Raw genomic sequence first — 14,289 nt, forward strand, 5'->3', positions numbered from 1 at the left:
TTGCTTTACACCTGGATGTCTGCGTTAGCATTAGCGGGCGAGCGTTAGCATTAGCCTTATCTTAAAATGGTGGGGCTTTTCCCTTGTGGTGTCGTTCTTATTTGCGTGGGTTAAAGTGTGTTTTGTGTTTCTGAGACTAGCGTCCCTGACATGGGTTGTGGGCACCTTTGGGAGGAAAGGTAACTCTTTAGTAGTCTGTCTGTCTGTACATCTATTTGTGGTCAGCTTCTTTGTCTCTTTGTGGTCGTTCTTAATGCGTTTCTGTAGTTCTTTGTCAATTCGTGATCATATTACATTTGAGGTCATTTTGTGTTTCATTGTGGCAGTGAAGGTCAGTTTTTTGTCTGTCGTTTTTGTTTGTCTTGTAAATTTGTGGCAGTAATCTGTCCATAGCTGTCTATTAACCCACAGTTGTATATATTAGTAATGAGAAATTAATTTGTGGTGCCCTAATACTTGATTGAGCTCAGCTATATGTTAAATACAAGCTCGAAACCGACATTTTAACTCTGTGCTCCTCTATTAGTTTGAGCCTCAAACATTTTAGTTACATTGCTGTTGGTTCTTAGGGTTGTGATGCTTTTTTTTGTCACATGTGACAGCAAGCAGCCCATTTTCCGAAACACTCTGATGTTCTGGTTCCGCTGGAATGATTAATATCTATTCGGGGACACGAGAACAAGACGAGATGACATTTTGACACAATTTTTAAGAAAACTTCAGTGATGAAATATATGACTGGAAAGATCAAAATGCACCTGCAAAGCAATGTAGATGAATGCATGATGGGAGAGTTAAGAGGTGGTTACAGCTACACAGCCATACACAACTATAGACATGGTCTCAGAACTGAGAATGATGTCGCCTACGAGTTGACGGCCTAGTCGGAGAAGACGGGTAAACATGGACGCTCACAGGAAGGCCTCATAATGGCTTTTTAGGACATGTTCAAAACAAATCTCCACCTGTAGAACACATCAGTTGTTAACATTAAATTTTAATGCAAGCACTTAATAACGTTCTTAGACAGCAGTTCAAATTTAACTGTTCTTAAAAGGCGTAACGTTAAACCATAACCGTGAACCAATTCAAACGCATCTCAGACTAGCTGTTCTTACGCTCTACGTGGTATTCTGCCCATACAAACAGCGTAGCAACATGTCCACAGATAAAAACAGTTGCTATAAACAGTAATATTAGCAGAGTGTTCACTGCTATTGATGCGAGTAGCAGCCATCTTTGATTCGTATATCGGGCTGGTGGGTTTCGTCCGACTTTCCGGGTTGGAAATCCAACTTCATGGGGTGTTCCAGTTGACTAGGAACTCAGAAATTCCCACTTCTAAGTACAACTGGAACACACCATAATTTAGTTGCAGCTGGAAACTGTCTCATGAAGCAGCTTTTCACCTTAAGAGAAATACTGTCGCGTTGATATCGCGGGATCTCGTGACATGAGATCTCGTCTGACGAGAATCCTAGTGATTAGTCATTTGTTTGGACTTCATACTTGATTTAGTAGAGTTTGGTGTTAAAGGCTTGAAACTACATCTTGTCTCTCGGCCCCTCCACAGTGTATGAGCTGAGATTAGTTAGAAATCATTACACCAAAATTTAAGCTTTTAAAGTCAAATTTATGCTTTCAGATTTTTTTTTACATTGGTTTTTTCTTTTAGGTCAGTTTATTTAAGTAATTGTCAAGGCTTTAGTGTTTTCACTATTGTTTCTTTTACACTGTATGGGTTTTAGTGGTAATAAGTTCCCATCACTCTTTGTATTAGTTAATCAGTGTTTCAAGTGTTGAACTTGTGTTTTCCAGGTCTACTTGTTCAGCTGCTGCAGCTTGGACACACACACACACAAACATTACCCTACAGACCAACAGGCATGTGTCTGAAACATTTACCTAGTCTGAAAAATACGTGTTAATGACCTGAATTATTAATGTCAGCAACTGCTTTCGTTTTTTTTTTTTTTTTTTTTTGTCTAGTGTCACCTGGGTAAATCCCAGCTCAAACCTTGGTATTTAATGAATTTAGTACTGAATATGAGAAGAACTAATTAATCGTGTTTATTAAATCAGAAAAAAGTATTAACTGTACTTGTTCAGAGCTCAAGGTGACGTTTTCAGATGTCCTTGTTTAGCTTAATCAACGGTATTTGCTATTTATCATATGACAAAAAATAAATTCTCATCTGTCAAGCCTCTGTCTTTGTCATTCTTGGTTTGAAAAAAAATATGTTTCAGAATAGTTGTCATTGTCTTTTCTGTGGACAAATTCACTGTAGCTCTCCTCACCTTCTCACCAAACAATATTGCATCAGAACCAACAAATGGCAAATTTTCTGTCTTGGATTGTTAATGTTAAGGATCAGTCAAAATGGGATTATACTAAAGTATAACAAACAACACAAGTTAAAATCCCGCATTCAAAAATTAACTGATAGTGTTTATTGTTGTTGAGCAGTTCACTGTAACATTCATGATTGCTTCAGTGATTAGTTGATAAGACACAATCAATAATCATTTGACTTTTTCCCAAATATTTATTGTTGTTGGTTCTTCAGGTGGTGATGACAGTCAAATGTTGATTTTCTGAAACAGCCTCTAATGTTTATTAAATGTTGTGGTTCAGCTGTAATGTTGAATATTTCTGTGTTTTCATGGTTAAATTGTTGATGAGGAATAGGTAGTAGTGTATTGATCATTTTCCTTTGTATGTTTCTTTTTTATTTCCTCCAGGTGTCACCACTTCATCCACGACATCATTCATGATCGCAGAGACATGGTCCATGATCAGAGAGACATTGTTGAGGATGAGGGAGACATCGTCCACGATCAGAGACGTCGTCTATGATCACAGAGACCTTGTCAAAGACGAGAGAGACGTTGTCCATGATCAGAGACATTGTCCCATGCTTCGTAGAGACCTTGCGATAGAATCGGCGGAGACGGGGGTCACCGATTTGACGGCACTGCCCGCGATCATGGAGACATTGTTAATGGTCACAGAGACAGCGTCTATGATCTCAGAGACATCGTCCACGATCACAAAGACACTGTCCATGATCACAGAGACTTTGTCCATAATCTCAGAGACATTGTCCGCGATCACAGAGACGTAGTCCACGATCACAGAGAGTACAATGAAGAAGTTCTTTGAGACCAGAACAGAAGTCTCCAGGTAATTCACTAACAGCTTTACATCAACTGTCCAACACAGAGACTGACATTGTTTTTGTTCAGTGTTCAGTTTATCAGAAAAGTGTAATAATAAAAGTAATTAGCAATATCAGAAGTAAGATGTATTAGTCAAAGTCACTTGCTACTCCATATAGTTTGCAACAGTTTATTTGTAAATTTAGAAGTAATATGTAACTAGAAAAGTAATATGTAATGGGAAAAGTAATCTAATATTGGAGGTAACAGTAAAAGTAATCTGTAATATAAAAGCAATGCAGAATAGTAATCCAAAATAGAAGTAAAAAATATCAAATTATAGTAAGATGTCAAAAAACAGTCAAAAAATATCATGATATAGTAAGGTGTCAAAAGTTGAAATGTGAAATAATGATTGTGTATGAGACCGTCTGTAGTGGAAGAAATACTCAGACTTTTTACTGAAGTATAACAAACAAGTTAAAATCTGCATTCAAAAATTAACTGATAGTGTTTATTATTGTTGTGCAGTTCACTGTAACATTCATGATTGCTTCAGTGATTAGTTGATAGACACAATAAATAATCATTTGACTTTTTCCCAAATATTTGTTGTTGTTGGTGATGACAGTCAACTGTTGATTTTCTGAAACAGCATCTAATGTTTATTAAATATTGTTGTTCAGCTGTAATATTGAAGATTTCTCTGTGTTTTCATGGTTAAACTGTTGATGAGGAATAGGTAGTAGTGTATTGATCATTTTCCTTTGTATGTTTCTCTTTGGTTTCCTCCAGGTGTCACCACTTCGTCCACGACATGGTCCATGATCACAGAGACATGGTCCACGATCACAGAGACATGGTCCATGATCGGAGAGACATTGTTGAGGATGAGGGAGACATCGTCCACGATCAGAGACATTGTCCGTGATCGCAGAGACCTTGTCAAAGACGAGAGAGACGTTGTCCTTGATCAGAGACATTGTCCCATGCTTCGTAGAGACCTTGCGATAGAATCGGCGGAGACGGGGGTCACCGATTTGACGGCACTGCCCGCGATCATGGAGACATTGTTAATGGTCACAGAGACAGCGTCTATGATCTCAGAGACATCGTCCACGATCACAAAGACACTGTCCATGATCACAGAGACTTTGTCCATAATCTCAGAGACATTGTCCGCGATCACAGAGACGTAGTCCACGATCACAGAGAGTACAATGAAGAAGTTCTTTGAGACCAGAACAGAAGTCTCCAGGTAATTCACTAACAGCTTTACATCAACTGTCCAACACAGAGACTGACATTGTTTTTGTTCAGTGTTCAGTTTATCAGAAAAGTGTAATAATAAAAGTAATTAGCAATATCAGAAGTAAGATGTATTAGTCAAAGTCACTTGCTACTCCATATAGTTTGCAACAGTTTATTTGTAAATTTAGAAGTAATATGTAACTAGAAAAGTAATATGTAATGGGAAAAGTAATCTAATATTGGAGGTAACAGTAAAAGTAATCTGTAATATAAAAGCAATGCAGAATAGTAATCCAAAATAGAAGTAAAAATATCAAATTATAGTAAGATGTCAAAAACAGTCAAAAAATATCATGATATAGTAAGGTGTCAAAAGTTGAAATGTGAAATAATGATTGTGTATGAGACCGTCTGTAGTGGAAGAAATACTCAGACTTTTTACTGAAGTATAACAAACAAGTTAAAATCTGCATTCAAAAATTAACTGATAGTGTTTATTATTGTTGTGCAGTTCACTGTAACATTCATGATTGCTTCAGTGATTAGTTGATAGACACAATAAATAATCATTTGACTTTTTCCCAAATATTTGTTGTTGTTGGTGATGACAGTCAACTGTTGATTTTCTGAAACAGCATCTAATGTTTATTAAATATTGTTGTTCAGCTGTAATATTGAAGATTTCTCTGTGTTTTCATGGTTAAACTGTTGATGAGGAATAGGTAGTAGTGTATTGATCATTTTCCTTTGTATGTTTCTCTTTGGTTTCCTCCAGGTGTCACCACTTCGTCCACGACATGGTCCATGATCACAGAGACATGGTCCACGATCACAGAGACATGGTCCATGATCGGAGAGACATTGTTGAGGATGAGGGAGACATCGTCCACGATCAGAGACATTGTCCGTGATCGCAGAGACCTTGTCAAAGACGAGAGAGACGTTGTCCTTGATCAGAGACATTGTCCCATGCTTCGTAGAGACCTTGCGATAGAATCGGCGGAGACGGGGGTCACCGATTTGACGGCACTGCCCGCGATCATGGAGACATTGTTAATGGTCACAGAGACAGCGTCTATGATCTCAGAGACATCGTCCACGATCACAAAGACACTGTCCATGATCACAGAGACTTTGTCCATAATCTCAGAGACATTGTCCGCGATCACAGAGACGTAGTCCACGATCACAGAGAGTACAATGAAGAAGTTCTTTGAGACCAGAACAGAAGTCTCCAGGTAATTCACTAACAGCTTTACATCAACTGTCCAACACAGAGACTGACATTGTTTTTGTTCAGTGTTCAGTTTATCAGAAAAGTGTAATAATAAAAGTAATTAGCAATATCAGAAGTAAGATGTATTAGTCAAAGTCACTTGCTACTCCATATAGTTTGCAACAGTTTATTTGTAAATTTAGAAGTAATATGTAACTAGAAAAGTAATATGTAATGGGAAAAGTAATCTAATATTGGAGGTAACAGTAAAAGTAATCTGTAATATAAAAGCAATGCAGAATAGTAATCCAAAATAGAAGTAAAAAATATCAAATTATAGTAAGATGTCAAAAACAGTCAAAAAATATCATGATATAGTAAGGTGTCAAAAGTTGAAATGTGAAATAATGATTGTGTATGAGACCGTCTGTAGTGGAAGAAATATTCAGACTTTACTGAAGTATAATAAACACCACAAGTTAAAATCCTGTATTCAAAGATTTACTTAAATGATAGTGTTTATTGTACAGTTCACAGTAACATACCTGACTGCTTCAGTGATGAGTTGATTGACACACAAATAATCATTTGACTTTTTTCATAATATTTGTTGTTGTTGGTTGTTCAGGAGGTGATGACAGTCAACTGTTGATTTTCTGAAACAGCCTCTAATGTTTGTTAAATGTTGTGGTTCAGCTGTAATGTTAAAGATTTCTCTGTGTTTTCATGGTTAAACTGTTGATGAGGAATAGGTAGTAGTGTATTGATCATTTTCCTTTGTATGTTTCTCTTTGGTTTCCTCCAGGTGTCACCACTTCGTCCACGACATGGTCCACGATCACAGAGACATGGTCCACGATCACAGAGACATGGTCCATGATCGGAGAGACATTGTTGAGGATGAGGGAGACATCGTCCACGATCAGAGACATTGTCCGTGATCGCAGAGACCTTGTCAAAGACGAGAGAGACGTTGTCCTTGATCAGAGACATTGTCCCATGCTTCGTAGAGACCTTGCGATAGAATCGGCGGAGACGGGGGTCACCGATTTGACGGCACTGCCCGCGATCATGGAGACATTGTTAATGGTCACAGAGACAGCGTCTATGATCTCAGAGACATCGTCCACGATCACAAAGACACTGTCCATGATCACAGAGACTTTGTCCATAATCTCAGAGACATTGTCCGCGATCACAGAGACGTAGTCCACGATCACAGAGTCTTTGAACAATGAAGAAGTTCTTTGAGACCAGGACAAAGGCTTCCAGGTAATTCACTAACAGCTTTATATCAACTGTCCAACACAGAGCACTGACATTGTGTTCATTATATCAGAAAAGTGTAATAATAGAAGTAATCTGCAATATAAAAATAATGTATAATTAAACTGTATTAATAGATGTAATGTAAAAGTAACGTACATGACTGCTTCAGTGATGAGTTGATAGACACACAAATAATTATTTGACTTTTTTCCAAATATTTATTGTTGTTGGTTGTTCAGGAGGTGATGACAGTCAACTGTTAATTTTCTGAAACAGCCTCTAATGTTTGTTAAATGTTGTGGTTCAGCTGTAATGTTAAAGATTTCTCTGTGTTTTCATGGTTAAACTGTTGATGAGGAATAGGTAGTAGTGTATTGATCATTTTCCTTTGTATGTTTCTCTTTGGTTTCCTCCAGGTGTCACCACTTCATCCACGACATCGTCCACGATCACAGAGACATGGTCCATGATCGGAGAGACATTGTTGAGGATGAGGGAGACATCGTCCACGATCAGAGACATTGTCCGTGATCGCAGAGACCTTGTCAAAGACGAGAGAGACGTTGTCCTTGATCAGAGACATTGTCCCATGCTTCGTAGAGACCTTGCGATAGAATCGGCGGAGACGGGGGTCACCGATTTGACGGCACTGCCCGCGATCATGGAGACATTGTTAATGGTCACAGAGACAGCGTCTATGATCTCAGAGACATCGTCCACGATCACAAAGACACTGTCCATGATCACAGAGACTTTGTCCATAATCTCAGAGACATTATCCGCGATCACAGAGACGTAGTCCACGATCACAGAGAGTACAATGAAGAAGTTCTTTGAGACCAGAACAGAAGTCTCCAGGTAATTCACTAACAGCTTTACATCAACTGTCCAACACAGAGCAGAAAAAGCGTAATAATAGAAGTAATCTGCACTATAAAAATAATGTATAAGTAATCTGTATTAATAGAATATAAAAGTAATTCGCAATATCAGAAGTGAGATGTATAGTCCAAGTCACTTGTTACTAGATATACTTTGCAACAATTTATCTGTAAATTTAGAAGTAATATGTAATTAGAAAAGTAATATGTAATAGGAAAAGTAATCTAATATTAGAGGTAACAGTAAAAGTAATCTGTAATATAAAAGCAATGCAGAATAGTAATCCAAAATAGAAGTAAAAATGTCACAGTATAGTAATGTGTCAAAATGTCAGATGTTATTGTTGTTAAGGATCAGTCAAAATGGGACTGAAAAATTTCTTAATCTTCATGGTATAGTAAGGCATCAAAAATGGTCAAAAAATAAAGCATAGAAATGCATAAAAATGTCAAAAAATAAGGACCTTATTTACTTAGTTTTCAAATAATTGGCTGTTAATACCTTTGTAAATTTGGTTGTTATTCATTAAACGAAAATGACACAAAACAGACATTTTTAATCTTTTAAGAAGATGAAGGTTGAAATGTAAAGTGACTCAGTATGTGAACGTCTGTGGTAAAAATAGAAGTAATCTGAAATATAAAAATAATGCTTTAGTAAACTGTATTAATAGAAGTAATGTCAAAGTAATTAGCAATGTCAGAAGTAAGATGTAATAGACAAAGTAATCTGTTACTAGATGTAGTTTGGAACAGTAAAAGTTATCTGCAAATTTAGAATTGATACGTATTAAGAAAACTATTATATAGTAAAAGTAAATGTAATATTAGAGGTAACAGCAAAACTAATCTGTTATATAATAGCAATACAGAAGCAAGACTAATCCAAAATAGAAGTAAAAATGTCTCTTTATACTAAGACATCAAAAACGCCACAGTAAAGCATTAAAACTGTAGCATTAAAAAATGTCATAGAATATACTATACTGTGACATATTTGACCATTTTTGATGACATACTATAATATGACATTTTTAAACCACTTTTGATGGTTTTGATACCTCACTACACCATGACATTTTTTAACGCCTTGCTCTACCATGACCTTTTTTTATGGTTTTGGTTACCATACTATAATAAAATGGTCAAAAATGTCATAGCCATACTATGACATTTTTTTAACCATTTTTGATGCCTCAGTATACGAAGATATTTTTTTTACCATTTTCAACTTCATAATATACTATGACATTTTTTGACGCCTTACTCTACCATGACATTTTTTTTTAACCATTCTCGATGTCCTACTATACTATGACATTTAACCATTTTCGACTTTATATTATACCATGACATTTGTTGATGCCTTACTCTACCATGACATTTTTTAACCATTTTTGACACCATACTATACTATGACATTTTTTGAAGCCTTACTCTACCGTGGCATTTTTTAAAAACCATTTTTGATGCTTTACTATAGTATGACATTTTATCATGGTTTTTGACGCCATATTATACTGTATATGTCTATGTCGAAAATGATCAAAAAATGTCATAGTGCAGTATGGCACTATGAAATTTTTTTGACAAAAAATGTTGTAGTATAGAGTAAGATGTCAAAAACCATCAACAAAGGTCATATTATATGAAGGTCTCAATAACCACCAAATACAGTCATAGTATACTAAGGGGTCAAATATCATAAAATTGTCATAGACAAGATAGGCAAGACATCAAAAAACATCAAGAATCCCATAATACTGTAAGGTGTCAAAAGTGGTAAAAATAGTTAAGACACCAAAAACCATTAAAAATCATGGCATCAAAAATCACCAAAAACTGCCACAGTACAGTATGATGTCAAAAACATTTTAAAAATGTCATAGTATAGTATGACGTCAAAAAAAGTCATAGTATAGTATGGCATCAAAAAATGTCAAAAATGGTCAACAAATGTCATAGTATAGTAAGGTGTCAAAAAATATGAAAGTATAGTATGGCGTCAAAAATGGTCCAAAAATGTCATAGTATAGTAAGGGGTCAAAAACCACCAAAAAAATGCCATAGTATAGTAAGGAGTCAAAAACCACCAAAAAAGTCATAGTATAGTAAGACATGAAAAACCATCAAAAATGTCATAGTATAATAAGGCATGAAAAATTGTCAAAAAATGCCATAGTATAGTAAGACATCAAATAAACAACAAAGATGGTCCTAGTAAACTAAGGCTTAAAAACTGTCAAAAAATGTCATATTATAACAAGGCATGAAAAACCATCAAAAATGTCATAGTATAGCAAGGCATGAAAAATAGTCAAAAATGTCATAGTATAGTAAGACATGAAAAATAGTCAAAAAAATGTCATAGTATAGTAAGGAGTCAAAAACCACCAAAAATGTCATAGTATAGCAAGGCATGAAAAATGTTCCAAAAATGTCATAGTATAGTAAGACATGAAAAATAGTCAAAAAATGTCATAGTATAGTAAGGAGTCAAAAACCACCAAAAATGTCACAGTATAGTAAGGCATGAAAAATAGTCAAAAAATGTCATTGTATAGTAAGGAGTCAAAAACCATCAAAAATGCCATAGTATAGTAAGACATGAAAAATAGTCAAAAAATGTCATAGTATAGTAAGACATCAAAAAAACAACAAAGATGGTCCTAGTAAACTAAGGCTTAAAAACTGTCAAAAAATGTCATAGTATAGTAAGACATGAAAAATAGTCAAAAAATGTCATAGTATAGTAAGGAGTCAAAAACCACCAAAAATGTCATAGTATAGTAAGACTTGAAAAATAGTCAAAAAATGTCATAGTATAGTAAGGAGTCAAAAACCACCAAAAATGTCATAGTATAGCAAGGCATGAAAAATGTTCCAAAAATGTCATAGTATAGTAAGACATGAAAAATAGTCAAAAAATGTCATAGTATAGTAAGGAGTCAAAAACCACCAAAAATGTCACAGTATAGTAAGGCATGAAAAATGTTCAAAAAATGTCATAGTATAGTAAGGAGTCAAAAACCACCAAAAAATGTCATAGTAAGGCATCAAAAAAACAACAAATATGGTCCTAGTAAACTAAGGCTTAAAAACTGTCAAAAAATGTCATAGTATAGTAAGACATGAAAAATAGTCAAAAAATGTCATAGTATAGTAAGGAGTCAAAAACCACCAAAAATGTCATAGTATAGCAAGGCATGAAAAATGTTCCAAAAATGTCATAGTATAGTAAGACATGAAAAATGTTGAAAAAATGTCATAGTATAGTAAGACATGAAAAATGGTCAAAAAATGTCATTGTATAATAAGGAGTCAAAAACCACCAAAAAATGCCATAGTATAGTAAGACATCAAAAAAACAACAAAGATGGTCCTAGTAAACTAAGGCTTAAAAACTGTCAAAAAATGTCATAGTATAGTAAGACATGAAAAATAGTCAAAAATTGTTATAGTATAGTAAGGAGTCAGAAACCACCAAAAATGTCATAGTATAGTAAGGGATCAAAAACCACCAAAAAAGTCATAGTATAGTAAGACATGAAAAATAGTCAAAAAAATGTCATAGTATAGTAAGACATGAAAAATAGTCAAAAAATGTCATAGTATAGTAAGACATGAAAAATAGTCAAAAAATGTCATAGTATAGTAAGGAGTCAAAAACCACCAAAAATGTCATAGTATAGCAAGGCATGAAAAATGTTCCAAAAATGTCATAGTATAGTAAGACATGAAAAATAGTCAAAAAATGTCATAGTATAGTAAGGTATGAAAAATGGTCAAAAAATGTCATAGTATAGTAAGGTATGAAAAATGGTCAAAAAATGTCATAGTATAGTAAGACATGAAAAATAGTCAAAAAATGTCATAGTATAGTAAGGAGTCAAAAACCACCAAAAATGTCACAGTATAGTAAGGCATGAAAAATGGTCAAAAAATGTCATAGTATAGTAAGGTATGAAAAATGGTCAAAAAATGTCATAGTATAGTAAGACATGAAAAATAGTCAAAAAATGTCATAGTATAGTAAGGAGTCAAAAACCACTAAAAAATGTCATAGTAAGGCATCAAAAAAACAACAAATATGGTCCTAGTAAACTAAGGCTTAAAAACTGTCAAAAAATGTCATAGTATAGTAAGACATGAAAAATAGTCAAAAAATGTCATAGTATAGTAAGACATGAAAAATAGTCAAAAACCACCAAAAATGTCATAGTATAGCAAGGCATGAAAAATGTTCCAAAAATGTCATAGTATAGTAAGACATGAAAAATAGTCAAAAAATGTCATAGTATAGTAAGGAGTCAAAAACCACCAAAAATGTCATAGTAATAGCAAGGCATGAAAAACCATCAAAATTGTCATAGTATAGTAAGACATGAAAAATAGTCAAAAACCACCAAAAATGTCATAGTATAGTAAGACATCAAAAAAACAACAAAGATGGTCCTAGTAAACTAAGGCTTAAAAACTGTCAAAAAATGTCATAGTATAGTAAGACATGAAAAATAGTCAAAAAATGTTATAGTATAGTAAGGAGTCAGAAACCACCAAAAATGTCATAGTATAGTAAGGGATCAAAAACCACCAAAAAAGTCATAGTATAGTAAGACATGAAAAATAGTCAAAAAAATGTCATAGTATAGTAAGACATGAAAAATAGTCAAAAAATGTCATAGTATAGTAAGGAGTCAAAAACCACCAAAAATGTCATAGTATAGCAAGGCATGAAAAATGTTCCAAAAATGTCATAGTATAGTAAGACATGAAAAATAGTCAAAAAATGTCATAGTATAGTAAGGAGTCAAAAACCACCAAAAATGTCACAGTATAGTAAGGCATGAAAAATAGTCAAAAAATGTCATTGTATAGTAAGGAGTCAAAAACCATCAAAAATGCCATAGTATAGTAAGACATGAAAAATAGTCAAAAAATGTCATAGTATAGTAAGACATCAAAAAAACAACAAAGATGGTCCTAGTAAACTAAGGCTTAAAAACTGTCAAAAAATGTCATAGTATAGTAAGACATGAAAAATAGTCAAAAAATGTCATAGTATAGTAAGGAGTCAAAAACCACCAAAAATGTCATAGTATAGTAAGACTTGAAAAATAGTCAAAAAATGTCATAGTATAGTAAGGAGTCAAAAACCACCAAAAATGTCATAGTATAGCAAGGCATGAAAAATGTTCCAAAAATGTCATAGTATAGTAAGACATGAAAAATAGTCAAAAAATGTCATAGTATAGTAAGGAGTCAAAAACCACCAAAAATGTCACAGTATAGTAAGGCATGAAAAATGTTCAAAAAATGTCATAGTATAGTAAGGAGTCAAAAAACCACCAAAAAATGTCATAGTAAGGCATCAAAAAAACAACAAATATGGTCCTAGTAAACTAAGGCTTAAAAACTGTCAAAAAATGTCATAGTATAGTAAGGAGTCAAAAACCACCAAAAATGTCATAGTATAGCAAGGCATGAAAAATGTTCCAAAAATGTCATAGTATAGTAAGACATGAAAAATGTTGAAAAAATGTCATAGTATAGTAAGACATGAAAAATGGTCAAAAAATGTCATTGTATAATAAGGAGTCAAAAACCACCAAAAAATGCCATAGTATAGTAAGACATCAAAAAAACAACAAAGATGGTCCTAGTAAACTAAGGCTTAAAAACTGTCAAAAAATGTCATTGTATAGTAAGACATGAAAAATAGTCAAAAATTGTTATAGTATAGTAAGGAGTCAGAAACCACCAAAAATGTCATAGTATAGTAAGGGATCAAAAACCACCAAAAAGTCATAGTATAGTAAGACATGAAAAATAGTCAAAAAATGTCATAGTATAGTAAGACATGAAAAATAGTCAAAAAATGTCATAGTATAGTAAGACATGAAAAATAGTCAAAAAATGTCATAGTATAGTAAGGAGTCAAAAACCACCAAAAATGTCATAGTATAGCAAGGCATGAAAAATGTTCCAAAAAATGTCCATAGTATAGTAAGACATGAAAAATGTTGAAAAAATGTCATAGTATAGTAAGGTATGAAAAATGGTCAAAAAATGTCATAGTATAGTAAGACATGAAAAATAGTCAAAAAAATGTCATAGTATAGTAAGACATGAAAAATAGTCAAAAAATGTCATAGTATAGTAAGGAGTCAAAAACCACCAAAAATGTCACAGTATAGTAAGGCATGAAAAATGTTCAAAAAATGTCATAGTATAGTAAGGAGTCAAAAACCACCAAAAAATGTCATAGTATAGTAAGACATGAAAAATAGTCAAAAAATGTCATAGTATAGTAAGGAGTCAAAAACCACCAAAAAAAGTCATAGTATAGTAAGACATGAAAAATAGTCAAAAAATGTCATAGTATAGTAAGACATGAAAAATAGTCAAAAAATGTCATAGTATAGTAAGAGATCAAAACCACTAAAAAATGTCATAGTAAGGCATCAAAAAACAACAAATATGGTCCTAGTAAACTAAGGCTTAAAAACTGTC

The 14,289-nt window shown here is 33.7% G+C and overlaps 1 long non-coding RNA gene across 2 annotated transcripts; it reads left to right on the forward strand.

The window, feature by feature from the left end:
- The first annotated feature begins 2,827 nt into the window (after positions 1-2,827).
- On the forward strand, positions 2,828-7,965 carry LOC127142161 (uncharacterized). 2 transcript variants are annotated; one of them, XR_007812650.1, is made up of 5 exons: positions 2,829-3,184; positions 3,955-4,417; positions 5,186-5,648; positions 6,432-6,898; positions 7,312-7,965. It is a non-coding gene; the product is annotated as an uncharacterized LOC127142161 (long non-coding RNA). The 2 variants fall into 2 exon arrangements; XR_007812651.1 differs by lacking the exon at positions 6,432-6,898 and having other exon boundaries at positions 2,828-3,184.
- Positions 7,966-14,289: the final 6,324 nt, after the last annotated feature.

The sequence above is a fragment of the Lates calcarifer genome, unplaced genomic scaffold, assembly GCF_001640805.2.
Source record: "Lates calcarifer isolate ASB-BC8 unplaced genomic scaffold, TLL_Latcal_v3 _unitig_794_quiver_2689, whole genome shotgun sequence".
NCBI classification, from domain to species: domain Eukaryota; kingdom Metazoa; phylum Chordata; class Actinopteri; family Centropomidae; genus Lates; species Lates calcarifer.